The 27,305-nt window shown below is 45.4% G+C and overlaps 2 long non-coding RNA genes across 6 annotated transcripts in view; both read right to left on the reverse strand.

The window, feature by feature from the left end:
* On the reverse strand, positions 215–9,976 carry LOC110400269. The gene is made up of 5 exons (XR_002439727.1): positions 9,935–9,976; positions 9,147–9,249; positions 3,714–3,863; positions 1,833–1,989; positions 215–951 (listed from the first exon to the last, which is right to left on the reverse strand). It is a non-coding gene; the product is annotated as an uncharacterized LOC110400269 (long non-coding RNA).
* The window catches only part of LOC110400045, a 141,434-nt gene continuing 124,994 nt past the window's right edge, over positions 10,866–27,305 (reverse strand). For 4 of the 5 annotated variants that reach the window (XR_002439560.1, XR_002439563.1, XR_002439561.1 and 1 more), the window contains 3 exons: positions 13,187–14,167; positions 11,934–12,241; positions 10,866–11,126 (listed from right to left, as the gene is read on the reverse strand). This is a non-coding gene — a long non-coding RNA (uncharacterized LOC110400045). The remainder of the gene's footprint in view (positions 11,127–11,933; positions 12,242–13,186; positions 14,168–27,305) is intronic. The other variant, XR_002439562.1, reaches the window with a different exon arrangement.

A 27,305-nucleotide genomic window follows, 5' to 3' on the forward strand; every position in this document is an offset into this window, starting at 1 on the left:
TATCTCATCATCTCCCATTGCGTCCCATGGCATCCCATTACGTCTCATTGCATTCCATTGCATCCCATTGCATCCCATCACATCCCTTTGCATCCCATTGTGTCCCACTGTGTCCCATCAGGTCCCATCACATCCCACCACACCCAGCTCCTGCCCGGCACCAAGCTCCCCCATCCCCCCCAGCCCCGCCATGCCCCTGCACTGCCCAGCCTGGTTGCCTAATTGTTACCGACAGGTAAATCAGAGGTAAAAGAGAGCTAATTAATTTTCCATCCCGGTTTTATTTTACTGTTACTGTTTTGAGAAAATATAACTAAACCCCATTAGTGTTAAGGTAAGACCATGAAACAACATAATATAATGCAAGAAAGACATTTAATAGCGTAGAGGAATGTTAAATTACTAATTAACTCCAAGTTACTGTATAAAAAAGCATAGTAATTTACAGGATTATTGCAATATGCAGCTTAGATTGCCACAAGGGTCAGCTAGGGAGCATTTCGTTCTATTTCTTTCAGTGTGGTGGTTATTGTAAAATTCTTCTCACATTAAAATGTACTGTCCTTACCCACAGTTCATTGCTGCTAATTAGCGGCGGCTGAGATTTTCCCTAGCAGTCATTTTTTCTCTGTTAAGCTGCCAAATGTTACCAACTGCTCGCGATGCTCCGCACGCTGTCCGGCCGCCCAGCCCGCCCCGCGGCGCTGCTCCGTGTCAGGTTCAGCACCTGCACGAGGGGAACGCTAATCAAATTATTTGTACCGCGTTTGTTGCGCGGAGGCGGCCGGGCTGAGCGCCTCGTGCCCTGGGCGCAGCTGCACGACTCAGAAGCGGGGATTTTTTTCCTCCTTCTTGCTCCTCAACGCACTGTACACTGCTCAAGCACACAGAACTGGAGGCTCTCCAACGCGTATTTTTGTGTCTGCGTTCAAAAGCAAGTATTTCCGCATTCTATTTAAACAAGAAAGCAAGGGAAGGCATCTTTTAGTTTGCACCTAAATATATAAGAAGAATGCCACAACTTTGATTAATAATTGATTAAATAAGCCATCCAGACATCAAAGGCAGGAAGAGGAGCTGTTCCACAGAAAGGCTAGGCTATCAAATAGCACTTTGTTGTCTTAAACACCGCTCAGATCTGCAGCATTACATCGCTCATCGCACATTAATGTGTGAGGTTACAAACGGCGCTGCTTTCCAGAGGGTTTTGATTATCATTATTTTAAGGAGAAAAAGATTTCAGCTCTTTTTTTTTTTTTTTTTTTTTTTTGGTTGGTTTTATTTCTGAATTAAACACGAACCGTTTGAAAACACGGAAATTTGGATGGAAATCCTACAGCCCCATCTTTTCCTCTCTCTTTTGTCAGCTTTATGACTAATTTATGTTTAACCTTCTTGAGAATACACTTTCTAAAAAAAAATTCAAAGCAACTTTCACTGGTGCCCAGTACCGGGGCAAAAGGTCTCGGGAGCCACGAGATGGTTCAGAATTGACGGAGGTGACACGATCTTTTCCACCTCCTCTTCACAGTAGTAAGAGCAATCAGGAAACAACTACTAATTGCTTCATCAAAATTAAGCTTCTCTATCTTCGTACCAATTATTGCACCATTGCTCTTTCTCATTCCGTGCGCCTGCTATCCACGCTCAGAACAAATCAGGCCTCTCAATTGCAGCATGTTTCCCGTAGTCGCTCAATAAAAGAGGGTTTCAGACGTCAGCTCTCAGCCCTTCTACCTGCTGGCACCCTTTTCTTTGCCTTGCCAAAGCCGAGCACCTGAATGTGCTTGTACTTCATTTACACATGAGAAGGGATTGTAAAATATACTTACGACAAGAGTGGAAAACTCCTTCTGCTGACACGGATAAATCCGTTCAGTCGCTGATCAAACCGGTAGCCCAAGGGCAACAAAGAACAAGTGTCAGCCACTTTTGCTCTGAAGTTCCACAAAAATACCCCCTGGGAATCCCAATCACGACACTCTATATCTATATTTATATATGAGGTAGAAAAAATAATATATGTATATATATTGCTTATATCTATACGCATCTACATATGCTTATATACATATATAAGGGGGCATTATAAAGGGCAAAGAGACTGGATTTTGAGGACCTCAACCAGATGAAGGACTTTTAAACTGTTTTAATCTTTCCCCTAAAAATACAATGGCCAGAGTATTTCAAAATGAAGGGCATCGCTCTCTGCTAAAGATTCCTTTTTTCCTCTGTGATGCGTGAGAATCTGTACCTAACGCCTAGTATATATATGTATATAACCTAGTAGATATATATAACCATAGTATATATATGTACATATTTATATGAAGTTTCTCCGTGCTGTAATTTAGGTTATATTCCTTGAATACTACTTTTTTTTTTTTTGGTAGCAAGATGCTAATAGCTTAAGAGACTACAAATATAGTACTGTAAATCACGAAGAGAGCGAGAGATGGAAGACCAAAGCCAACACAGCCGTGTGTTATTCCCTGCACTTTGCTTCTGTCAGTGCTCTCCCTCTGTACACTAATTACTAGAGCACCAGCTTCGTGCAGATGAAGACCTCATTCTTTTGCTACTATCTTGGAAAAAAACACAAAGCCCAGGAAGTGAGACAGGTAACAGAAGTACAAGACAAAAAAATTCGGGTGCATGCTGAACATCAGCATTATATTTGTTTGTCAGTAGGGAAGTTGGAACGTGTGTGAGCAGGGAAAGCGACCATTCTCTGCGAGACCCCCAAAATTCCTGGATGCAGCTGATAATCTTTGATTATTTTCCCAAAAATGAGATTTTTCATCCTGTCTAGCTAGCAGATCGAGCCAATCACAAGCCCATTTCCATACCGGCAAGGTTTCATATTACTTTGAATTATTAAATCCAGCCCACGGTTACCGATACTGTATGTGCTTATGGAGAGAAAGCACACACACACTCATGCACAAACTTTGCATGAAGATTGAAAAGCGAGGCAGAAGAATAAACAGACCAGTGGGGAAAAATAAAATATTTAGTACCTGCTTTTCATTTATAGGTGGTACAATAGGTCACATTTCTCCACTTTTTCCACACCTAAAAATAAACCCCCCCTGAAATGACACGGATAGAGGGGTTCCTGGGGTCTTGCAAGCCTGTATTTATTTGTTTTTTTGAATTAATTTTTTTGAATGGATCTGAAGGTTACCCCGAAGAACCCTATACGTACCGTCACCAGGGCAGTGTGAGCCAAAAAATAGAGAAAACAGGCTCAGCTACCGCTTCCCAGGGACTGATCATTGGGCTTAGCCACACCTCTGTGCGGCTGGGGCAACATCATAGGGCCCTAATGGAAGGGCATGGACACCAGCACCCATCAGCAGCCACTGCTCCTCTTGGAGCAGATAACTCCAAAAATAATCAGAGTGATGCTGCACGCTGCTCCCGGTCAATTAGATCTAGTGATTGGAGCCCGGGCGCTTGGTAAACAAGCTCAGAAAATGCCCAGGACCGGAATACTTATCTGCTTCTACACACTCAAAATGATTTTCCACTTCCCATATGGAAAAATGATAATGCGGAAAGAGGACGATAGTGAGTTTGCAGTGGCTCCACGCGAGCAGCATTGTTATTCATAGCACTGACCACTGATGCGCGGGCGGCTGGGACGGCAGAGCCGCACGCCAGGAGCCCTCCCTGAAGGCAGCAATGCCTGCAGAATGCAGGAACCTTACCCAGACTGTGGCAGAGCTGCTGAGAACGCCACCTCGCAAGGACAGGACTCGCTGTGCGCTTCCACCTGGTACATGTGTCTCATCTCTGCTTTCTTGGGAAAACTCACGGCTTCAGCACAAACTCTTGCTCGAGACTGAAATGCACAGCGGCTGTGCAGAACACAAAAACAAAGCATATGTGGTTAGAGTTAAAAATGAGTGAGAGTGGTGGATGGCACGGTCCATCTGGTTTTCAAGAGCTGTGGGGATGTGGCACTGAAGGGCATGGTGGGGTGGGCTGGGTTGGGGATCCTAGAGGGCTCTTCCAGTCTTAATGGTTCCCTGATTCTATGATTCCCACCACATAGGCTGTAGCACGCAGGGATATTTCCACATCCTGGGTTTGTGGATACTTTGACTTGAGTCACCCAAGATGCAATTGCTCTGAGCTGAATTTGTACATGAACTATCAATGGGAGCAAAATACTTCCTCTCGACAATGACAAATTTATGCGAAGCACAATGGAGAGAAAGAACATTCTCCAAGTTGCAAGAACTCCTTGTGGAGGTAAAGTCCATGTCATTGGAAGAGCTCATCTAACCCAATCCCCAATTTGTTATTTCAACTTCTTAACATTTTAGAATAATGCGCACAGGGATGGATAACTTTCAGTAACTGCGTAACTTGTGAGTACGACCCACAGTGCGCATTTATCAATACCGAGAATATATAAAAATGACACTAATCTTTATTTCGGAAATTTTGAAAATGTTATTTCCCTAATTTGGATTCTTCATGCAAAATGATATTTTTAGAGTATTTCAAATTTCTGCCATTCGGTGAATGGGAAGATGAGTGCTTTCATGCGGACAGCCCTTGGGGAACAGGCTGCGTCATCAAGGGAGCCCATTGGGTGCTATGGCAGAACTGCAGGGTTACAAACACTGTGCTAGAGAAAGAAATGCAATTCATTCCCTTTTAAACAAGGAGCCCACCACATCTTAGGAAACTTAAAAGCAGTGCATCAGAACGCTCCTTTCATTTGAACATACTCAAATCGTCTTAACAAGACTGGAAATGATTTGTCGGTATCACATGACTTAACTGGGACTCCAAACTCGCATGAATCACAGCCAGAGAAAGTCTGAAAGGAAGCTGATCCCAAATCCCAGCCAACAGCCGGTGCTTTCGGGGAGCTGCGGGGTTTTAATTGCACTGTTGAATCAGAAACCGAGTGTCTGCACTGCTGTTACTGCTAATTAATGCACTGACTGCTCTGCGCTAGCTCAACCAGGACAACATATTTTGGGGTTGCCTGTTTTTTTGCATTTCAGAAATGATCGCTACTGACTTTGTACAATCATCCGAGCCCAGTTCCCCTGCTGATATTGAAGATCTCATAGTTGCTGCTGACGTTATGGAGAACAAAGTTAACGCCACTGCAGCGCAGCGATCACGAACGCCGCTCAATTCTTTCTCCTGGTCATTCTCAAGGCCTGTCGGTCACTGCTGGTCCCCTTGCTCTTCCAGGAGAAGTTACAGAAGCTCTGAGTAATGCTTTAGAGAGTTTATGATTAGAGCATCAGTGACCTTTTACCTTGATGCTCTGAGATGCCACCACAGTGCTTCTTGCAGACTCTGCTACTCGGTTATAACCTTTACTGTCCCGATTCACATCAAACTTCCTCTGATTAAAAATTTCTTCTCTATATAATTAATATCTTCCTCCTTCCTTTCTCCCTCCCTCTCTCATAAGGAATTTAAATAAAGGATTTTTGGGTGCTATGGCTCAAAATATGTTTTTCTTGTCATTACTGTCTTCATAAATCATTATTTCTTAATGGACAGCTAGCTCATTCCCCATACTGTTGATGTGCTTCAATATTCAGCATCATTGGCAGCACAGATCCACTGTTCTTCCCAACTTCCACTGAAGATGCTCAAATAAAATGTGTTTCAGACTTTTGCTGTCATAACCAGCCTGCTCTCGGAGGTGGCCTTGGGGCACGTCTCAGACGTAGCACGGTCCTTTTTCATTAGATCTCTCTTATTTTGTATCATGTGAAATGGAAATTCTGCTATTTTTAGCAAACTGTGTTGCTCTTTAGAAACAGCGAGGAATTGGAGGTCTTTGTCAATGCGTGTAGATGATGATGATTACCTGCTTGACTAATGGTATCAATATGTCTGAATATCTCTATCTGATGGTACTTCAGAACCGGGTTGGCATTATTGCAGATGTCTCAGAGTTCTAGTGGTTCTACACATAAGTTACCTAACCACAGCCAAACATTAGGACTTATGAAGCCATTCAGGATCACGGAGTGATATACAGGCATACCCCTCATTACCATTAATGAGGCCTTCGTAACACTAGGAGAACACGGACGTGTAAAACCTCATTACACTTCTAAACTACCATCCCTCACCTTTTTCGGATTACGCTTGGGCACCATGGCCCTTCCCCCTCTCCCTGCACCTCCTGGAGCTGGCAGAGCACCAGGGATGGTTCCTCCCAGCGAGGATCCTGCTCTGCGTGTCCCAGAGCTGGGCCCTGAGCTCTTGTTCCTTATTCCTTGGTCTTATGACACCGGTGACATCCCGTTCGTGCCCTGGGATCTTTTCCCTTTCTTTTTTTTTTTTTTTTTTCCTTGCCAAATAGCTGTTTTTTTCCTTCTGTAACACATGTGAGTAATGGATTTTACCAATTACGTTTTAACTCTTCAATCCCCTCAGGGAACTTGAATCAATGTAATGTTTTGAATTTATTCTCCGAAAGAGGAGAGTGGGGAAGGAGCTGGGTTTTTTAACCTCCTTCTTATCTATCACTGTAATTTCCTACAACTCTGCTTTGGAAACCTCCTAAATATTCAGTGAACCTCCAAATACAGTTTTATCAGAAAAATAAATAAATAAATAACAAGAGCCTTTGGGCATGGCTTTGTCCCCAAGCACTAGGTGCTGGGGCAGGCTCTGCTCCTTTTCTCCCCATACAGACACATTTTCTGGGTTGTTGCCCACAGAGACATATTTTGTGACTTCCCTCTGCAGAGCTGCAAAAGTAACAAGGAAAAAAAAAAGGAAGGGAAAGGAAAAAAGAGAAGCTACCGAGAGCCCACTCCCCCATCATGACTCCGTGTGCCCCAGCTGCACATCATACATGCGGAACATTGAACCATCCTCTTAAATATTATGACATGGAGAAAATCACATTGTGCTTTAGCCTATCAACAAAGGAGCAAAGCAATTACAGAGCTAAACACAGTCGAGGAAGACCCAATAAAGAGAAATCCAAGAAAATTTGGTGAAAATTCTTAGGGGGCCTTACAATGTTTAATCATGCTTCAGGCCTAAATTAATATTCTGCTTCTAATTCAAAAGACTGAACCACAAAGGTACATCTTTTGGGTATTTTTAATAACCATCGTACAACACTCTGTGAATTAGCAGCTGGTCTGACTGGTATTTTACCTTTTCTTTGCTTACTCAAGTAAAGCAGTTAATATTAGTATAATCATCAAACTAACATTAGCCAGACAGAAGGACAGATTTTTTTTCTGTATTGTAATGCAGAATAAAAACACACACACACACACACACAAAAACGAAACCAAGACTTAGAAATTCCTTGGTGTATTAGTTTAAATAATTTTTTCCTATGCAGTTTCAATAAACCAAAAGATCTTTGTTGTATTCAGCCATTTTATAAGACAAACAATAGATTAAAGAGCACCTAGGCACAGGGAAGGCAGGAACCTGCCGCCCGCTGGGCGAGAACAAAGAGCCGAGCACCGCTCCTGCTCCGTCCTGCTCACTGGTGGCACAGCGATGCACAATGCACCTGCTAGGTGCAGGTTAGTGGGGCTTGCTCCTGTCTTCTAAAACAGACCAAATCTTCTCATTGCCATGCCTCCTGCTTCCAGCCCCGCTATTTTCAAACGTGACATCAGGTTAGATGCTTGGTTTCACCTCTGGTTGGTGGAGTGACTGGTCTAACTGAGATTTATTCACCCAAGTTTTAGATGGGTTTGGACAATCACACGCAGTTGTTGAGGAGAAAGAGGATTTCCTTTAAATGAATAAGAGAGAGACTGGAAGGCACAAAAACGTTAAACAGAAGTCTCTGCCACTGAGGAATACACCATGAGATCAAACACAACTCACAGACAACCCAGAGCTGGCCCCACCTGCAGCCTGTAGTTTTCCAGTTTGGATACTGACAAAGAGCCACGAACTTTGGCACACAGACCCCATTTTCATACAGTTCCTATTTAATAATCCCTTAAAATAACAGCCCAAGCTGCCTGAAGCTGTGTCTGTGATGATCAAGCAGTATGAACACCGGCCTGTGCTGTTCCTCCTGTAGATCTCAAGCCATACTTTAACCGTACACAGCCTCTGGAGTAGAGCAGGTCACCCCCACACAACGCTTCTCACAGTGACTATTTCTGCTCATCTAGTATTGTCTTGCATTTGCTGCAAATAGACCAAAATAACAAAGGGATGTAAATGCAAAGGTGAGCAGGCAGGATAGGGTGGGAACCATTATTTTGAATAAGGGGCTGTATGAATCCCCTACAGGTGGCGTCTTCACAAACACCTGTGCGTACTTGCATCTCTTCAGCTCCCTGTTGGTTACACCACCCTATGTTACAAAATGCTCCAATATATTTTTTCTAGAGGAAAATTTCACAGATGCTCCTGACCTCCACATATCCCAAGTAGACATGGGGACCCACGCGAGCAGAGGAGGAAATGGGTCTGATGGGGAACAGCAGTGGAAAACACTGCACCAGTGACCACGGCTTGCCAGCAGACCTCTTGGTGGGGACGTGCCGCCGGTAGCTTCTTTAATATCTTCATGGATTAATGCCCCAGGAAAGCACAGCTTACAATGTGTTTGCACATGGTCTTAGCCAGAGTCCCTCGCTCTGTGCTGCGCTGATTCCCTCTGCACTGGGCCATCTGCTTCCAGGGAAAACAAAGAGATACCAGGAGCCCCTGCCCACCCGAACTCCAGTGCGGAAGCCCCCTGAGCACTCATCAGCCTTCACCAGAGCAAATCCTCTCTTTTTCAAGGAAAAAAGTACACTTTTACACTACTTCATTTTCCATATGTGGCTCAGCGCTGCATCCTCTGCCTGTGTTATGTAGCACAGGCAGAGAACGAATGAATGGGAACGGATAGGAAGTGCAATCCTGGCTAGCAATGACCAGGGCTTCGTCTTGGTGTAGGACCAGTATCCAGAGGAGGGGCTGAAGCGCAAGGGGAGATTGGTTTGACAGAGCAGAGAAAGGTTTAGTTATGCAAAGGGTGATGAAAAGAGACCGAAATGGCAATGAGAAAATTCAGAAAAGATCTAAAGTGTTACATGTAACATCGCAATCAGCCCTTTTGTGCACCCATGTGTGCAGAGACATTCAGACATCTCAGCCATTGCAGGCTCACTCACCAGTGTTCCCAGTAAAATTAAGGCAGATTTAAAGGACCGTATCACTTTGTCACATTTGTTTCACATCTTCCTGATAACGCAGCTCATGCTGTAAAAGGATGACCTGAAAAATCAAGCTTGGTTAAAACAAACTATTAAAATATTGTATATGTGGGGGGGAGGGGAGAGGGGGGGGAAACAGTGCAAATCGTGAAAATTGGAGAAAATCATAAGGGGAGTTTAATTAAGAGAGAAAAGCTACTTTGTGTCAAGGCAGCAGTTCAGAAACAGCCTGCAAAGAATGCACAGGTGCCCTGAGCAGGGCCCGGGGTGCTCCCTGTGAGCGCTGGGATGGCCGAGCCCTGCCATGCACCGTGCAGGTGCTGCAGGGCAGGAGCCCCATGAGATCGACCAGCGCTCTGATCCAGCGTGGCAAATCCTGGGCGTCCGAGTAATATCTGCAGACAACGTAATTTAAGGTGTCCTTTCCATTATTCAAATGCGTATGTTGCTACAGGGTGAGAAGACAGCCAATACGGCGTGGAGCAGAAATAGGAGGATGCCGGTGAAAATGGAAGGAGTGGGGCTTGCCTGGCTCTGAGCAGGCAGCACCTGAGGATGCTGGCTCTGATACCTGCTCAGCACCAGCCTGGGCATCTGGTGGGAGGGAGCAGGGGATCCTGCTCCTGGTGGGAATCTCCTGGCACCTTCTGCGGCATTGCACACGGGAGGTTCACACAAGGGGAGACAAACTGCAGGGAACAAAACCACCTCTTCTGGCCCAAAGCATCCCAAACCAAAGATCTCACCACTTCACTCTGTTTTGCAGCAGTTGGCTCTTCCCCACACAGGTCTTTGTTCTGGACAAGCAAACATAGAACCATGGAATCATTAAGGTTGGAAATGCCCTCTGAGATCCCCACACCCAACCCCACCCACCCCGCCATGCCCACTGCTCACATCCCTCAGTGCCACATCCCCACGGCTCTGGGACACCCCCAGGGACGGTGACCCCCACTCCCTAGGCACCTGTGCCAGTGCCTGACCGCTCTTTCAGAAACCAATTTTTTGCTAATACCCAACCTGAAGTTCCCTTGGAACAACTTGAGGCCACATCACTTTCATGCTCTTGGCGTTGCCAGCACCTCAAACGTTGCGTTGGTATAAATAGTTTGAAGTATTTAAAGGGATCTCTAATGCACACGCATACAATGTTTCTATACTGAGTTTCCTATCTTCAGGTCTTCCTCGCTGTAATTTAATTTGTTTGTCATTATATAGGAAACAAACACGTATGGAAGATTAAATCCCCTATATTTTGCAGCTCATCTTCAGACTTGCAAGCCTGGCTTCTGTCTACACATTTCCAAGATGAAGGCATGATGCTGTAGATGAGTACTTAGATGCATGCATGCACAGTTTGCAATGCACATACACCTCGTTACAATGCACATGCATTTCATATTGCACTGGAATACATACACAAATACTCATGAAAAATGAAAAACTAGAAGAATGATTGGTAAGATTCACCATAAAAGAATGTAAGTAGCAATAGGCTATGGTGTATTCTATAACTTCCATACAAAGACAACAAGAGAATCTTCAAACAATGCCATCAAGCATGTTTTGGTCTACTTTTTACAGTAGGCAATTTAAAAATAAAATATAGAGAGCCTTTCTAATGTTGATAACGGGACTGTTTTCAAGGTGAACTCATTACTATTTTTCATTACTTACATTAATACTTGGGCGGTGTGCCAGGATGCAGGGGAGGTGCAGTAAATCACTGGCATGGGTTTCAGTCCTTGGTGAACCGGTTTACGAAAATATCCTGGAATGTCTTCCTCCCCTCTGTTCCCACAAATCTTGGACCATAAAACACTTTTCCAAGTGATTTTGGAATCAGCTGTAATTTCTCTATGGCACGTCGCTGCGTACTCACCACGACGACCAAGGAAAGCTGACCCTGCAAACTTCCAACCTAATCAAAGGACAGAACTATAAAAAAGAATCTGGTGAGAAACAGTTTTCGCAGTCATTTCAGCCTAATTTTGCCAACATTATGTTAGAGAAATGAGTTGTGAGGCACATTTTAATAGCAGAACTATAAATATCTCTGCCTTGGAGGGCGCTTTGCTTTATCTAACAGTTTCATACCTAGGGCAACTCTACTGTTTATCAAGCAAAGAGACAAATATTGTAAAGGTGCATCTTGCAACCTGCAAAGCCCATGGTTCGTCAAGCTCTCCTGCTGCTTGTGTGCCAGGCAGCAAGTCAGCAACAAGTCCTTCCAGTAACTACACATTTATAGACATTCATGAGCTCCTCTAATCCTCCCACCATGCGCACAGCCCCAGCAGCAGGAAGAGTTTTCCGAGCCCCTCCAGACCTGTCCCTTCCAACCCCGTGGGGGCTTCAGGTGGGACCCCCAGGGACCTGCCAGCATTCTTCATTTGAGGCAGTATTTGTAAAATGTTCCAACCTTGCATATAATGCGTAATGCTATTAAGTAGAATATCTAAAGTACTTAAACTAATTATGCCTATTTTGTAAGATTAATTATAATTAATAATTTAACATATTTTATCATTTAAGTCAGTATCCGTTCTGATCTTTAACTTTAGAGAGCACACTGTATACGTACCACATAATTAGGGCTTATGTATCACATAATTAGGGCTAAATACTAGGAAATCAGGCTAATTAGACCAAATCAAACTGAATTATTTAAGCTTTTTTTTTTTTTTTTATTTTAGATGTAGAATATTTAGTAATTAAATACTGATTTCATTTTCTTGTACTCACGCATCTCACTTGTCTCCCGGCCGCCTGCTATAATGAAGCATTATAAAAGTGTTTGTCACGGAAGCACGGGTCCGGGGCCTCCAGCAAGAAGCTGGGGGGGATGGAGTGCAGACAGCAGTAGGGACATCCAAAGCTTTGCCCTTGCCCTGTGCTTTTCTTTGGCCTCTTTGCCCACAGCAGCACCCTCGCTGTCTGCCAGCCATGCACCCAGGAACACCGTTACTGGCAGTGGCTCTAGTAGGAAGCGTTCTGAACACGGGCTGTTGGCAATATCACCTGTAATAAGGTCTTTCAAACAGAGCACGTCGCTGCCAAAAAAAAAAGCATAGAGCGCAAGTGAACAATGACAGGACTGTACACAAAACCCTCGGTGCAAGAAAGGACCGGCCCTAAAACAGTCACAGCAAATTTGTCGTTCATTCCAGAGATACATTTACAGCTATAAAAACTTCTACTTTTCTATGGAGATTAATTCATTTCATTAGAATTCATCCAAAAAGACAATAAAGCCTGGTTACGGTTTATCATCCTTCTCAGGCGGATGATCTAAACACAGTACTTCTTATTCTGAGCCATTGGTGAATGCTGTGTGCAGCCCAAACCCACAGGTGTGGGCGTAGCGTTGCCCAGTCATACCCTGGCACCAAACCCAATGGATCATCTCCTGAACAATCTGTGGCTGGGCTTCCATCAGAGCAAAGATAGGCTAAAGGCTGGGGGCAAACAGAGCGTCACTTTCTGTTGGCGTACTTCTCAATTCTAACCAACTATGGAATGGATTTGAATAGAAAATACATTGATGGGTGGCAAATCCCAGCGGTGGGCACAGGGCTGGGTGGCACCGCTGTGCCCGTCCCCCCACCCAGCTCCTGGCGTGCATATTCCAGGATTAACACCTCTCTGGTGCGAGCAGCTGGAAAAATTTCTTATATCAAGGTAAATGTTAAGGGAATCCATATGAGATCAAAGGGCCAGGAAATTGAAAGCAATCCTACGCCAAGTAGCTGGGGTCCCTCTGTCTGAGCAGCGTTCGCTTCTGCTGCCTTATCCAGCGCTCAGCGGAGTCAATAAAAGGAATCCCACGGACTTCCAGGGGCTTAGGCGGAGCGCGGAGTTTCCTTGTGTTTTGTTCTGAAAAATCAGTGTTCTTCTTGTTTAAAGTGCTTAGGGTGAGATTTGCACACTCTGACTTTTTGTGGTGTCGGTGCTTGAATCAAAATAAGCCGGTCTTTGGGTGCTTTTTAAAATCTTACCCTGGGACATGCGCGGCAGTGTGGGGAAGGTGGGGGTGTGGCAGAACCAAAGGAGCAGGCATCGGAGACAAGACAGCCCGTGTCATGAAACACAACTGGGGTGGAACATTACTGAGGATGCTGGGTGGTGGCGTTCCTTGGGGAAAGGAGAAAATACACATTTAGCTCTGAGGACAGACCCAGAACACCTGGCACAGCGCCTTGCTGCAATAGCACCCAACATTATTGCTACCTCCTCCATCCATTGGCACTCAGCATCACGTGCTGCCTGCTCCATCCATCAGCACTTGTCATTACAAGATAATAGAATCATGGAACGGTTGGGTTGGAAGGAACATTAAAGACCATAGAATCATGGAATGGTTGGGTTGGAAGGGACCCCAAAGCCCACCCAGCCCCACCTCTGCTGTGGGCTGGCTGCCCCCACCAGCTCAGGCTGCCCAGGGCCCCATCCATGGACTTGGACACCTCCAGGGATGGGGCCCCCAGTGCTCTGGGCAGCAGGGCCAGGGCCTCAATCCTCTGCCAATGAAACATCTAATCTAATGTAACCTGACATGCCACCTCCTCCATCCACCAACGTGGGTTGAGTTCCACGTGGAGCTCACAGCCACAGCAACCCATGTGCCTACAGACCCCAGCAGGGCCCAGCACCAGGCACCGGTGGGATGTGCTCAGCTTTTTTTGCTCTCTCTTAGGGTGCTTGTTGAAGAGATCAATGACCCTTTAACCACCTCCTTCATGGGCGGCACAGGGTCTGCAAAGCAGAGGGTCCCAAGCAGCATCAATGATGTCATGGAGAGAGGACTACTGCTTATGGCCCAGGTGGAAGAGCTGAAGTCAGGGAGAAAGGTTTGTTCTGACCTTACCTCTTAGCATTTCTATTTTCCATCCACACAGAGTCCAGATTTCATTTGTCCTTGTGGAAGGGCTCCTGCTCTCCTCTGTTTTCCCTGGATTGACACGAAGGCGTAACTCTCTCTTCAGGTAGTAAAATGCAAAAAATGAATGGAGCTCAGAGTACAAATAAACTATTAATAAATATTGATTTTGGGGTTTATGCTTTTTTTTTTCCTTAGCCCTGTAGCAACATCAGCAGTGTAAAATTCATGAAATTAAGCTATTTTGATTTTTTTAATAGCGGGCTTTTTAATCACGATTTTATTTGTAATTTATTACACATTTCAAATCGGCCTGGAGATATCCCCTGGCAAGACAAGCTGCACAGAATGAAAACAAAATGTCAATTTTCACTCACTCATATGAAAGGAGTGAGGGCGGGTTTTTTTCATATTTTTGTGGTCACTTTTTTAACACCTCTTTTGACAGAGACCTAGGCAAAAGGATACAGTTCCAGCTCGACAAAGGGCAATTTAGCAAACCTCAAGCCTAGGAGGAGAGGCGGCTCTCCTTGAAGCTGCAATGCACCGCGGGTGGCATTTTTGGCCATTAAGTTAATTTGATAAATCCACAACTGACACGGCAACACCTTGAGTGCACACACCACGATGCAAAAACGTGAACTCACGTGATTCAACCAAGCGTCCCCCTGCGCAGGCGGCCCGAAGACACGCCAAATGCCGGCACAACTTTTCATTCCTAATTAAACAGACCCTTCCCACAGCTCAGAAAATACAGGGGACGTTTGCAGATGTGCGGCGTCTCAGCGCGCTTCCCACAGCAGCAGTGGTGCTCCGACTTCACCAGCAGCGTCGCCACAAAGAATAATTTAACGCCCATTAATAAAGGAATTTTCAGAGGAACTCGAGCTCAAATTATATCAATCTTCCACTGTTCCAAAATAAACGCATCAGGTGGCATTTAAATGCAGGTGGCTAACCATTTTATCAGCGCACATATTTAAGCTATTAGAAATTTAATTAGAAAAATTAAATTAAACACACTTAATGCAGATTCTAATTCTAGCGACACTGTCCTTATCATTATGCCATTTTTATAGCAAATTATAAAGTATGTCTAAATTGTACAGGTTTGTTTCTGACTGATAGCTGAACTCAGATAATTAAGTTGTTAACCATGTACTTCAGTGGTCAACATGGTTATATATCTTTGTCTTATCGCTTCCCCTCCTCCTTGTTTCCACAGATCTCAGGGGAAGCAGATGAATGGCACTTGACACTACCCACCTACACAGCGACTGATTAGACGCAGCCCTGTGCCACAGGTACACTCAATTATGGGCTTTTCTGAGACTCAAGCGTTTCCTGACGCCGAAAGAGCTGAAACTGTTTATTCGACGCATTTTGCAGCCGAGGAAAGCCGCGCTGAATTGGACTTTACACTGGCGGTGTATTTTACCACCCCGGAGCCTCCAAGCAGAGCTGTGCAAAGGGATTTATTGCGGTCGGGAAGAAATGAATAAATCCCCTCTACCACGTGCAAGCAAACTGCAGCAGAGCAGGGCAGCACGTCCTGGGGACAGGGACAGCACGGACGCGCCTGCAGGGAGACACGAGCGCAGGCAATCCAGCAGTGGGTTGGACCAATACATATCAAAATAGAGACACTACAAATGCAGGCAATCTACCAGGGGGTTGGACCGATAAATGCCAAAATACAGACACAGATGTATAAATAACGGAAAATCCGACTGCAATTCCCCTAGCAAAGCAATCGATATTCATATAATTCAAATGCTGCTCAGCAGAAACCAAGCATTGGTTTTCGAAGACTGGAAATTACTCCTAGCGTATTTGAAATGAGAAGAAATTGAGATAGTTCAAATGCTTCAGGTGGATGCATACATGTGTAATTTTGTGTGCACAAGGTTTCCCTTGAAGCTGACAGAAATCGTGCGGGTTTTACAATTTCTAGATGTCCTGCCATCCCGTTTGCAAAAAACACCACAGAAGAGGAATTCAGCAACTTCTTATCCCGACCTGGTTGGAACAGCTTCCCCCGCCCCACCCTGCTGGGCCCAACTTGATAGTACTTTTTCAATGTGTGATTGCAATGCAAACACGTGGAAGATGGACAGAGCCCTAACTAAGCTTTTTGCTTTGCCTATGGCCTTTACTGTGATTATTATGAACGCCAGAGCTGGGTAATGACACCAGACAGACTTTTCTATAAGACAGCTGCAGTAATTTCTTCTTCCATTTAACGTGACTCTGTGCTGAGCACCACCCACACCGAGCACCGGAGCAGCGGCTTCGGAACGGCCGCGGACCTAATGGAGTTCCACTCCATTGCTCCTAAGTGATTACAAACTAAATATCCTCCGTTCAGAAGAGGAATATGTGTTTCTTCCCATTTGCACTTGAAAGAGTAACAAACGGGGTTATATTCGCAATATGTCAACAATAAAGGCTTTGACGTTGCAACTTGGTTATAAAAGGGGCTCTGTGTTTTATTTGGGGTTGGGTCTTTGGTTTGGGGGGGTTTTTATTTTTAGCTCCCTTTGCAGATAATGCGGTAGAGGGGAAAAAGTAATGGTTATTAACAAATTCAATAGGGTCTAGTGGCTCTCTTTTAAACTTCTGAACACAGGAAACATTTCAAAAGATGCTCCTGAAAGGAAAAGGAAGCTCTGCTGCCTGGTGGGGGGCAGCAGCCCTTCCCCAGAGACCTCTCCCAGAGAGCAAAAACACACACATACATATAGGCCAGGCAAGCAGGATTAAAGAAAATCCTTTCCACAATGCATTTTACTGCTTTTCCTTCTACGTGATCAGACTGATTTCAGCTACTCTTTCTAACAAATATGTAATTATTAGCATATAAATTTAACACCTAGCTCTGCTGTAGTGACTACATGTCTTTCATTATTTCCTTTACTTATTTAACGTCGGTAGTTATTTGTCTGACGTTATTGTTTTCTGGCTTTTTATTGTATTTTTGTTATTGAATCTTATTCCTTGCTCAAAATCTTATTTATTTCTCAAAATCTTATTTATTGCTTAAAATACCTTTATCTTTCAGATCCCTACAGGCTTTCATTTTTAGTATATTTAAAATAATTACACAGGAGATTGAAGATAAATGTCCAAATCAATTTGTTGATCCCTTGCTCTTGAGTATTTAAGCACACAAGCCTTCTTTTTCTCAGTTTAGAGGAGAGCAGTGAGCGTAGCACGTATCGTGGTCTGTTGTGCGTGCAGTGTCCAGGCTCAGCACCACTCTCAGACTAAGAGTAGGAGCATTGCTTTGATGAAAATGTTGTATCTTGCCTAATTGTGAGCTTCTAGGAACGCATACTCTGTTTGCCTACCACAGGGACATGCCGGGCATACTCGGACAGCCCTGCCGCTGGTGAAGCACAGGCAAATACAGGGGGAAGCTCAACTGGAATTGCAGAGAGAACTTCTGGCAATTGCTCAATCAATGCCACACTTCCCTGCTGAGAACACTTCAGGTAGCTGTTATGTATTTACAGGTTTGAATCCAAGATAATAAAGCTTAAGTTAATGAGCCTTGAAGGAAACCGTGCATGGAAGTGTGATGCTGGAGCTAGGATGCCCTGCTGGTGGGTGCCCCATCCAGGGCTCCTGCCTTCAGACCAGGCCACCTGGGTACAGCTGGGGGTCTCTGTCCACACCCCCACGGTGATGAGAGGCACCAGTTGGGCTGCGAGCCCCTTGAGATGCTCTCGGGCTGGGGCACGAGGCCACACGGGGCTTCCTGCAGGCTGAGATCATGCAATCAGAATCGCAGAACCGTAGGATATCTTGAGTTGCAAGAGACCCATAAGGATCAGCGAGTCCAACTCCCAGCTCCACACGGGACCAGTCACAAATCAGATAGAGATCCTGGAGACCACCAAAACCCAGAGATCACAGAGGACACGGCAGGAGGAAGGCCAGCAGGCAGGGAGCCCGCCCTGCCCATTGGGGAAAGGGAGCAGCACGGGCAGCACCCACATCTACCTGTGCTGAGCCACCAAGAGCAACACTGGTGGCTTCCTTTCTTACCAGCAGCAGCAGCAGTACTATTTTATCACTATATAAGCCTCTGGGAATGTCTGAAAAAATATCATTTAATGTTAGGAATAGAAAAGAAACGTTAGAAGAAAGGCCTGGGAAAAGTTATTTTTTCTTTTTAGAAGCCAAAGTTTGAGGGGGAAAAATAATGGCCATTATTGATACCGTACAAATTTATTTAGGAAGATAAAAGGAAAGGTTGTGTGTGAGTAGAAAGGGAACAAAAGATAAGAGACTGAGAAGGAAGGGTGAGGGCAGAACAGAGAAGAGATGGGAGAACTAGAGGGGAGGAATGAAAATAGAGAGATGGCTCTCTTCAAAGGAGAGCCGGGAGTCAAACTAACCTTGCAGAAACCTGAGATTTGTGAAAACAAAACCAGTTGTTTTGCAATTCCTAGGATTCTTTTCCTCTATTTGAATTTTACTGTAAAGGCCATTTCTCACCTTCCTTTAGCGATGCTAATGCAGATGATGCACTGTTACAGATGAGACCCAGCACAGCTGAGCTCCCCACTCCAGCTGCAGCCCTGCAGGACCTTGTGGGCACACGGACATCACAGACACCTGAAGGCCCTCCACGTGTGGCTGCTGCACACAGCAGTCACTCCAACCTTCTGGTAAAAATGCCCTGTTTCATGGAACACAACCTAAACTGAAGGCCATGTGTTTCCAGCATCACGTCCCACACACTCCAGACTTTGGGAACGAAGCATTCCATCGTGCCAAGCCTGCTGTGTGGCCTGGGAGATGGCTAGGGCCAGCTTCAGAGGTTGCTTTTTGAAAATCAAGCCATTTGCTGCTATCGAAAACCACACGTAGAATCCACGACCACCACTAAACCACCACTATTGGAAAACTTCTCTTAAACAGCACTGAGAGGTTTATCCTTCTGCCACCTAAAACATGAGGATTTCTGAAGTATTTCTCTTTACCATGCACTGTCCAGTTTTGCTAAAAGTTTTATAAACTCTCCCGTTTTCAAACGTTAAGCATTTTATTTTCATACCAGCAGAGAAAAGTAACTCTGTCAGTGTGGGGAGGGGAGGTGGTTACACTACCTGGCCACATGCTCTCCTCAGCAGTCACAGTTCACATTGCACTGACTGCTCCCACGTAGTGCTGATGCTCATCAGCGAGCATTGTCCTGAGGAGAAACCTGCTTAACGATGTAAGAGGCCAGACTAGGGACATATGTCAATATTTGCCTTTTATCCCCCAAGCAGCATGCATTTTCTATCCAACTGCACAACAAGTTGCTAAAGTTTCCAGGAGATGAGACAATGAGCAGAGGATTTTCTGTGAACTTGCCCTTTGCTTTTAGAAAAACAATTGCTGCCCTACAAAATCTAGAGGAATGCTTTTTCCTTTCCTACGGTCAGTGCAGAATGATTTGATTTTTGATAGGCTTTAAGATGCTGTACTTAAAGCAATGCCAAAAATGTTATCCTGGCATATCCTGAAGTCTAACTGAATAGGAACAAGGACGACACGCAGCCCTGCCATTCTGATAAACCTGAGAAGCCCACATAACCCTAAACAAGAGAAAGCCCCAGGAACAGAGAGAGAGAAACCCCGAGATGTGCACTGACAGATAATTTTATAACGCGTCTGCGATTGCTAATAAACAGAATCATTGCTGCACAGGGGAAGTCTTGTGGTCTCTGCTATATCACTACAGAGGGCAGCAACAGACAACAGAGATCTTTAGCATTCAAGAAAGCGTTAAACATCGCCGGTAAACAGAGAGCTGTGTCCTGCAGCACTCCGGGAGCCCGCACTGGGCAGGGCCTGGTGCCATGGGCACCGGGGAAGCTGGGGCTGCTTCCCAAGTTCAGCCCATTTTCCCGGGTCCATATATCAAGCCCAGATAGTAAAAATAAGCATAAACCGTGAGTCATAATATAGGAGCTGAACCATATGGTAGCAAGATTTGTTTCACATTTTCCTTCCCTTTTACACTCAAAACCGCTCACTCTGGGCTCTGTAATATCTCCTGCTAGATGCACGAGCAATTGCTCGATGGCTGCATCCTCTGCAGCCCCCGGGTTGGGAAGGGCCACTGCAGACGTTCAGTGAAAAGGCACCGAAGTCCGAATCAGAAGAAAGTTCCCCGGATGAATATATTCAAAGGACTCGCTCTGTAATTTAGTTTCAGCAGCAAAATGTGGCTGGAGGACGGGGGGAGCGGGCACAGCTACTTGCAGTGGTCACATTTTCCTCGGGCTCCGGCAGTGTACGCAAAGGAGGGCAGCAAAGGTCTTGTGATCAAAAGGGAGGAAAATGACTGACAACGCAGAGCCAGTTCAAAGGAACCGACGGAATAATTAGTTCCAAAAAGAGTAAAAAGACTGAAGAATTCATGATGTCATAAAAAGCAGAGCTACTTAAATTGGATTAGAAAATAAAAATGACACGAACATTGTAAATATTCACAGATCACATCATTGACGTGTAATGTGCCGTTAAATGATGTCAAATTAAAGGGGAAATTACATGTGTAAGAACTAGGAGGAATAAAGGGAAGACATTTTAAAGATGCACAGTCCTTCAAGTGAAAATCCCTATCGTATATCAGGGCTGATCACTGCACGGATGAGGAAACTATGAGAGAAGAATAAAATAAAGTATGGGAAAGAAAACACAGGGTAAAAACATCTCAATTTAAACACTGCAGGGAAAGGCTGTTAACTCCGCAGCCAGCACAGCTTCTCCTCGGTGCTTTGCCAGGCTGCTCCTCACCAAGGAGATGCCCTGAGCCACGTGCTTCCATTGCTTAAACCCCATTAAAATTGAGCCTAAATTATTACGTGAATCCCAGAAGTTGCGTGCTTTCACATGGGAGGTGTGGGGAGAAGGATTTTGCTCAAACAGTCCTTCTGAATTTTCTGCTTTGCACTGCAATTAATGCAGTGTTGCATGAGTGAATGGGAATGGGAAGATGGCACTTCCCAGTCCACCATATTCCCTTAATTCTGCACCACAGCCCTCAGCCACAGTGAGATATCATTGTGTCTGGGGTGGATAGCAATGTTCATAGAATCATGGAATCATTAAGGTTGGAAAAGGCCTCTCAAATTCCCACATCCAACCCCAACCCATCCCACCATGCCACTGACCATGTCCCACGTCTACCCCTGCGGCAGTTAATTTACCTATGTTGCACCTTTTCAAACAGCCTTGAAAAGATCCTCTGAACTTCTCTCCCTTCCCTCCACGTGCTGCCTGAATCCTGTGCTCGGAAGATGGCATTTAGAACTCCCGAAAATACCCACATCATAAAGGGTAGAGAAGATGCTCTGCACACATACATATGCACACGTATTTTTTCCATCCCTCGTGGTCCTTCCCATCTCTGCAAGGCGCTGGAAACGCACAGCACACAAGCAGGAACTCGAGATTATCGGCGCTATCTCGTTCCTCTGCCTGCTGATAAGGCATCCTGGTGTGTGCACTGCGATAACGAGCCCGCCCCGCTCCCCACAGCGCTGCCCAGTGCCCCCAGCCCTCCTGCCCCGGGCTGTCCTCACTGCAGACCGTTGCTGAGTGTATTTCAGCCCATCCCAACCCACGCAGGCACTGCCTTGCCCCAGTGCTGGCACGCAGGCGCGCTCAGATCCGCGCTGCCGGGGCCGCTCAGCGGGCAGCGGGATCGCTTACTCTGTAATTACCCACATTTGCACCGAGCTAAGACATAAAGGTTAACACCTGTACTGCTATAAAAATGTCACGCGGTCTTTAATGATCAAGACGTCAGTTTGGTCTTATAGCCAAAAGATGTATATTTATGTTGTGGTGACTCATGCAAACATATATATTCACGTGGAAATATAAAGAATATAGGACGGAATATTCTTACATTTCACTGTGAGGGAAGCAGCGCTGCGTTTGCTCTTCAAAGAGTCCAGGGATGTCTCTGAGCACACCAGAGCATTGCAGCCCTCCTGCCCAGCCCACGCTGCTGTTTGCACAGCCGGGTGTGCACACATACCTGCTACATGTGTGCCCCGAATATCTATCATGCATATGTTAACTATGCTCAGAGGTATGTGAATAAATACAGCGGGATGGTTTTGTCCTTAAACTCAGCAGCGCGGCCTCAAATCGAAGAGAATAACTGCAGACAAAACCACAGTTTGCTGCAGAGTGCTGTCCGCTGCACTGCCGGCTGGTGAAGGAACATGTCCTGTTTCAGGGCCCTTTTTCTGTGCTCTTCCTTTCGTGTGAGGGACCAAAAGCAAACCGCCAGCCCGCCCCTGGCTTCCCACTCCCCAGAGGATGCGGGGGCTGTGCTTTTTTAAAAAGCACAATTTAAAACATAACGTAGTACCTTTAATCACGTCTGAGTGGATATTTGCGTGTTGTTAGCATCAGCTGTCGCCTAGATGTGAGGACCTGCAGAGCAAGGAAGGCTAGCAGAAAGACAGAATCTGCTCTGCAACACCTGGTGGTTGTCCCTGCTTCGTCTGGAGGGTCAGGGCTAGGACGCGTATTCAAACAACCAAAGGGAAGACAAAAGGAGCACTTTTACATTTTACTGTTGCGGCTGTGTATAAGAAAAATATAGTTCTGGACAGCAGTGTGCACTCTTGAATGCCTTAATCCAAACAGCTCCTATTTCAGCCCAGAGATGCCACCACCCAAGCCCTGTACTTGCTCCATGACACGCTGCTCTGGGTACATACCTGCCAGCCCCATTCTGGGTGGGGAGGGGCAGCCCATCCATGGGGCTGCCTGGGGACGCTCCCACCCTGCACTGCCCCGGGCTGTGAGAACCAGCCAATGCTCCAGAGCTCCCAGCCAAAGTGCAGCTGTCTGAGCCCAGGAGCAATGGAAAGAACTCTGAGGTCTTTATTTGCGCAATGGCATTTCCATCCTGCTGACTGCACGCACATTGTCCCTCAAACAATTAAAAAAATTAGACACGAGAGACGAGAGTTATTCTTTAGCTCAAGATTTCTCTTCTCTTTCTTTTTCTTTCCTTTTTTTTTCTTTTTGTCTGACTTTTATAATGCCATAAGTGTATGCATGAAATGCGTTTCCCCAAACAAAGGCATTTATCGGGGAGAACTTTGCACACACGTCCTGAAATGTCTCGGAAAGAAACTTCAGCACAGAAGTAGATCTGTCAGGGGTGAGCGTGCAATATATTACAAGGCCTCAGCAAAAATAGAGCACAGCTAAATAACTTGGAAATATTATACTTCTAATGGCATTGCAGAGTCAATCAATTTAAATGTAATAAAGAAGAAGACAGACAATGAATAGAAAGTTCAAGGACTTTTCACCTCGGGCTTTGCGATGGCTGGAAGTCAACCACCCAAAGGCTGCAGCAGTCTGTATGCCCTCCAAGTCAGCTCCAGGTTAAGAATCACACGTGGGATCCAAGGACCCCTTCGATTTCAGGGAATATTGCTCCGAAATTTGGGCACACGTCTAAGGAAAGCAACCCGATTTAGAACACTTTTAATGTAAGGATAAATTTTCACTACATAATCTTACCAGGAGATACTGCAACTTATCTCTTCGTGCTTTGGCTTATCACCGTTATCACGGGTAACTTATCACAGAACATCACAGGCTGGACTGGGCAAATAACTGCACTGATTTTCCTCCATGCTTTCACTAGTATTTAAAGGCCAATATGCTGTGACCATTGTGCATGTAATTTCTAGACTTGTCCTTTTAACAGACATTTATTTTCCTAACTTTTGCTTATTCTTCATCACCATATAACAACAATACAGCATATAAGCTCAAGTTTACCATCGGACTTGATTTTGAACATGTAATAGTGGAAACCATTAAATATTTTAAACATAGGTGTTGATTTGCATACGCACACCATTTATACTGAAGCCTTCACTGGGACATCACAGAGCATAGGCTTTCTATGGAAATGATGTTGTTTGCTGCCTTCGCTACGAATGTAGAGCGAACCGCAGATTGCAATTGGGATTCAGTGCAAGATGAAGCCTGGAAGCGTGAGGTGGAAAAATTGCATCTTATTTCTCCTTGCCAGGTGGTAAGGAGCTGGCTTAGGATTCCGTAAAGTCTCAGACTTTGTCCCCATTTCAGCCCTTGGAAGAGAAAACCGAACTTTGGTCTTGCTCCAAGAGTTCATGGGAATCAAAAGGCGGGTTTTTGGGATGCATGATGCCGTGCACAGGAGTATGGGAAAGGCCAAAGAGCTGACTGTGAATGTGGTGTGTGATGACACACAGGAGAAAACTTGAAGAGCAATATTTGGGCAAAAGAAAAGGCTAACAGCAGTTAGTGATTTGCCATCCCTGCTTCTACAGCAGAAGTATAAAAATGAAATACACAAATGTGTATTGGAGAGCTTCATAGTGGGATGATGGTCTTTTCCATCAAGATCTAAACCTCATTATCTATGTAGCTGGACCATCCAAAATCCAGCAGCTGGGAAGAAAGTAGCTAGCAGTTTCACTGGGAAGAGCAGTGACCTTCCAGTCTCTCACAGTGACTTCTTCCAGTCACCCAAACTCCAAAACGCACACCCTAGTGAGACCATGGTTATGGAGATAGGCATACCAAATAAGATGCAGCTCACAGAGGCACTAAATAAACCTTGGAACTTTTGCATCCCAAGCTATTTCAGGCCATTTCTGGTTTTGAAAACTATGTAATTATCACATAAACTGCCAACATCCTTGCAAGTGCACAATGACATCATTAATATTCTCAACAAGGAAAGTACACTAATATCATACACCGAAGCATTAATATCACTGTGTAGAATGATTCAGCATACAGTTTAAAGTATGCAAAGTATTTTTGTTTATCGAAGCACAGCATAGCAGTCATTCACTGGCATTGTACCCATGATGTGCTCTGAGCCATGGGTGTCCAACCTTTTGGCTTCCTGGGCTGCGTAGAGTGAAGAAAAATTGTCTTGGGCCACATATATATAATACAGTTGATGTATATAAATAACAAAACTCCTTTTTCTCCTATATTTTTAATTAAAACTTAAAAAAAGAGGGCAACTAAAACTTAAAACTACTGGGCTGGACACATACAAAGCCACCCTAACTCCTGCACTTACAGGTACAGAGATGCTCCTGCTGAATACGAGACCTTGCCTCCAAAACCTCCCTCATTTCCGAGCACACGGCTTATTCCCAAACTGTATTCCCTACTGCACTCGCACTATGCCTTGCTCACAGCATCCTGGGGTTTGTTGTTTTATAAGGGCAATTGACACGGAGCCTATGTGACCGTGCTGGTCATCAGAGCAGTGCTCTTTGCAACAGAAGAAACTTAGACCAGATGCACCTTGCTCGCTTCTGCAGTGCCAACTCAATAATGCTGCTGAATACACAGGCAGATAAAAACATATTGGTAGCCTGAATAATAAACTGAAGCCGGATGTTATCTTAGAATTAAACCACTAACTGGTAGATCAGTCACTAAGTAGCCCGCACTCCTTTCAGTACTAGATTCTTAATGCTAGATTTAAACAGCAATGCCCATTAGCAAAAAGCTGCTCCCATCGCTGCGGACCAGCAGCGGGGAGGGGCCGGCATCTGCTGCCTTCTGAAGTTTGCCTGTGCCCGAGCGAGCCCGGCTACAAACAAAGGCTGCAACAGGAGCCGGGTGTTGACTCTCTGCATCACGTGTCGCATATTAAATGATTCATCAAATGCTGTGTCACAACCTGTACAAAGACTTAAAAATGGATCCTTCCTCATTTCATCCGATTTTAGCAGCAAGGGCCATCTGCATAAATCCAGTCTTCCTCGAGCAACCTTTCTTTTCTCAAACCACGCCCCTTGTAACGCAAACATTCCACCCGAATAGTTATTAGAACAAGGAGCAGCCCCTGAATTTTGGTAAGCAGGGCTCTGGCACCGGTGGGCAGCTTGGGGCAGGCTGGTGGAGTTCTGCCGTCAGCTCTCCCTGCACGTTACGGATAAAATTTATACAGAACATTTTGGAAAACTAAATAGATGAGTAAATAATTTTACCGGCAGTGTGTTATTGTAACCTGCCTTGTATGCTCCTTGTAAAGTACCGTAAATTATGATTTTAAATTATGATGTTAGATTAGGTTTTCCGCGGCTTAATATATTGTAATATAATATAATTGCTAAATGCAAATGAGATACTGTACAGCTTTCCCATAGAGTTGCTCACGAAAGCCAAGCATTTTACATATTACAGTGAAGTGCATGTTATTAAGAAACAAATTATAATGGAGCTTAATTTAGTTGGGAGACGAGATACCAACGCCTTGCCATGCCGGCAATGCAGGGAGGTATCTCCCGATGCTGTTACCCCACCGGCGTGCGGCTCAGGGAGCACAGCACCAACAGACCCAGCAGCAGCACCGCACCTTCTCGGCCTCGCGTGGAGCTCGTTGCCTTAGAGTCAAGTAATGCTACCAAGTCACCAGCGTGGCTTCAAACGCACTCTGCGATCACGACTGACAAATGCTCTTCTCAAAACAACAAACATGAAGCCGGTTAGCATTCCAACAATGCGCACGCGGAGCGAAGTTTGGGCAGAAGGCACATTTTGCTGCTTCAAACGCAGCGCGGAGCAGTCGGCAGAGAGCTGGGAGCAAGGGGAGCAACAGCTGAGCAACGCCCGCAGCCCCACAGCCCCCCGGGCAGGGCCCACCCGGCCTCCCGGCCCCACACTACCCACGTGGCACCGTGCACTGCAGTGGCTGCACACGTGCCCCGGGAGCGCGCCCCTGAAAAACACGGGCTTGCAGATTGCAGTTCAGAGCGCACATCTCCCAGCACGAGCCACAAGGTGCTTGCAGCACCGAGCACTTGGCGCGGTCCTCCGGCCACAAGCACAGGCAGCGGTGGGTTTGTCGCAGAGCAGGAGAGCCCCGCTCGAAAGCAATTCATTATTAATGCCAGAATATTCTTGCTAAACAGTTCTGATTATTTCACAAGAAAGAGGTCAAGGTATTGGAGAAAGGGATTTAATCAAATAAACTCTCAATCTCTCTCCAAATAGCATTTTCGTCCGGCCGCATGTAAATTCATCAGACGTGCAGCCCTCACAAAGCACAGGGAGGTTAATCTGCTGTGACTGTTAAAACTTCTCTGATATGCCCACGGAATAAAGATTGAAAGCAGGACGAGCCGTGCGAGCCACCCCAAATTGTTTCCTCTCTCCTTTCTTCCTTAAAGTTTGGCCGT

The sequence above is a fragment of the Numida meleagris genome, chromosome 5 (assembly GCF_002078875.1).
Source record: "Numida meleagris isolate 19003 breed g44 Domestic line chromosome 5, NumMel1.0, whole genome shotgun sequence".
Lineage (NCBI taxonomy): Eukaryota > Metazoa > Chordata > Aves > Galliformes > Numididae > Numida > Numida meleagris.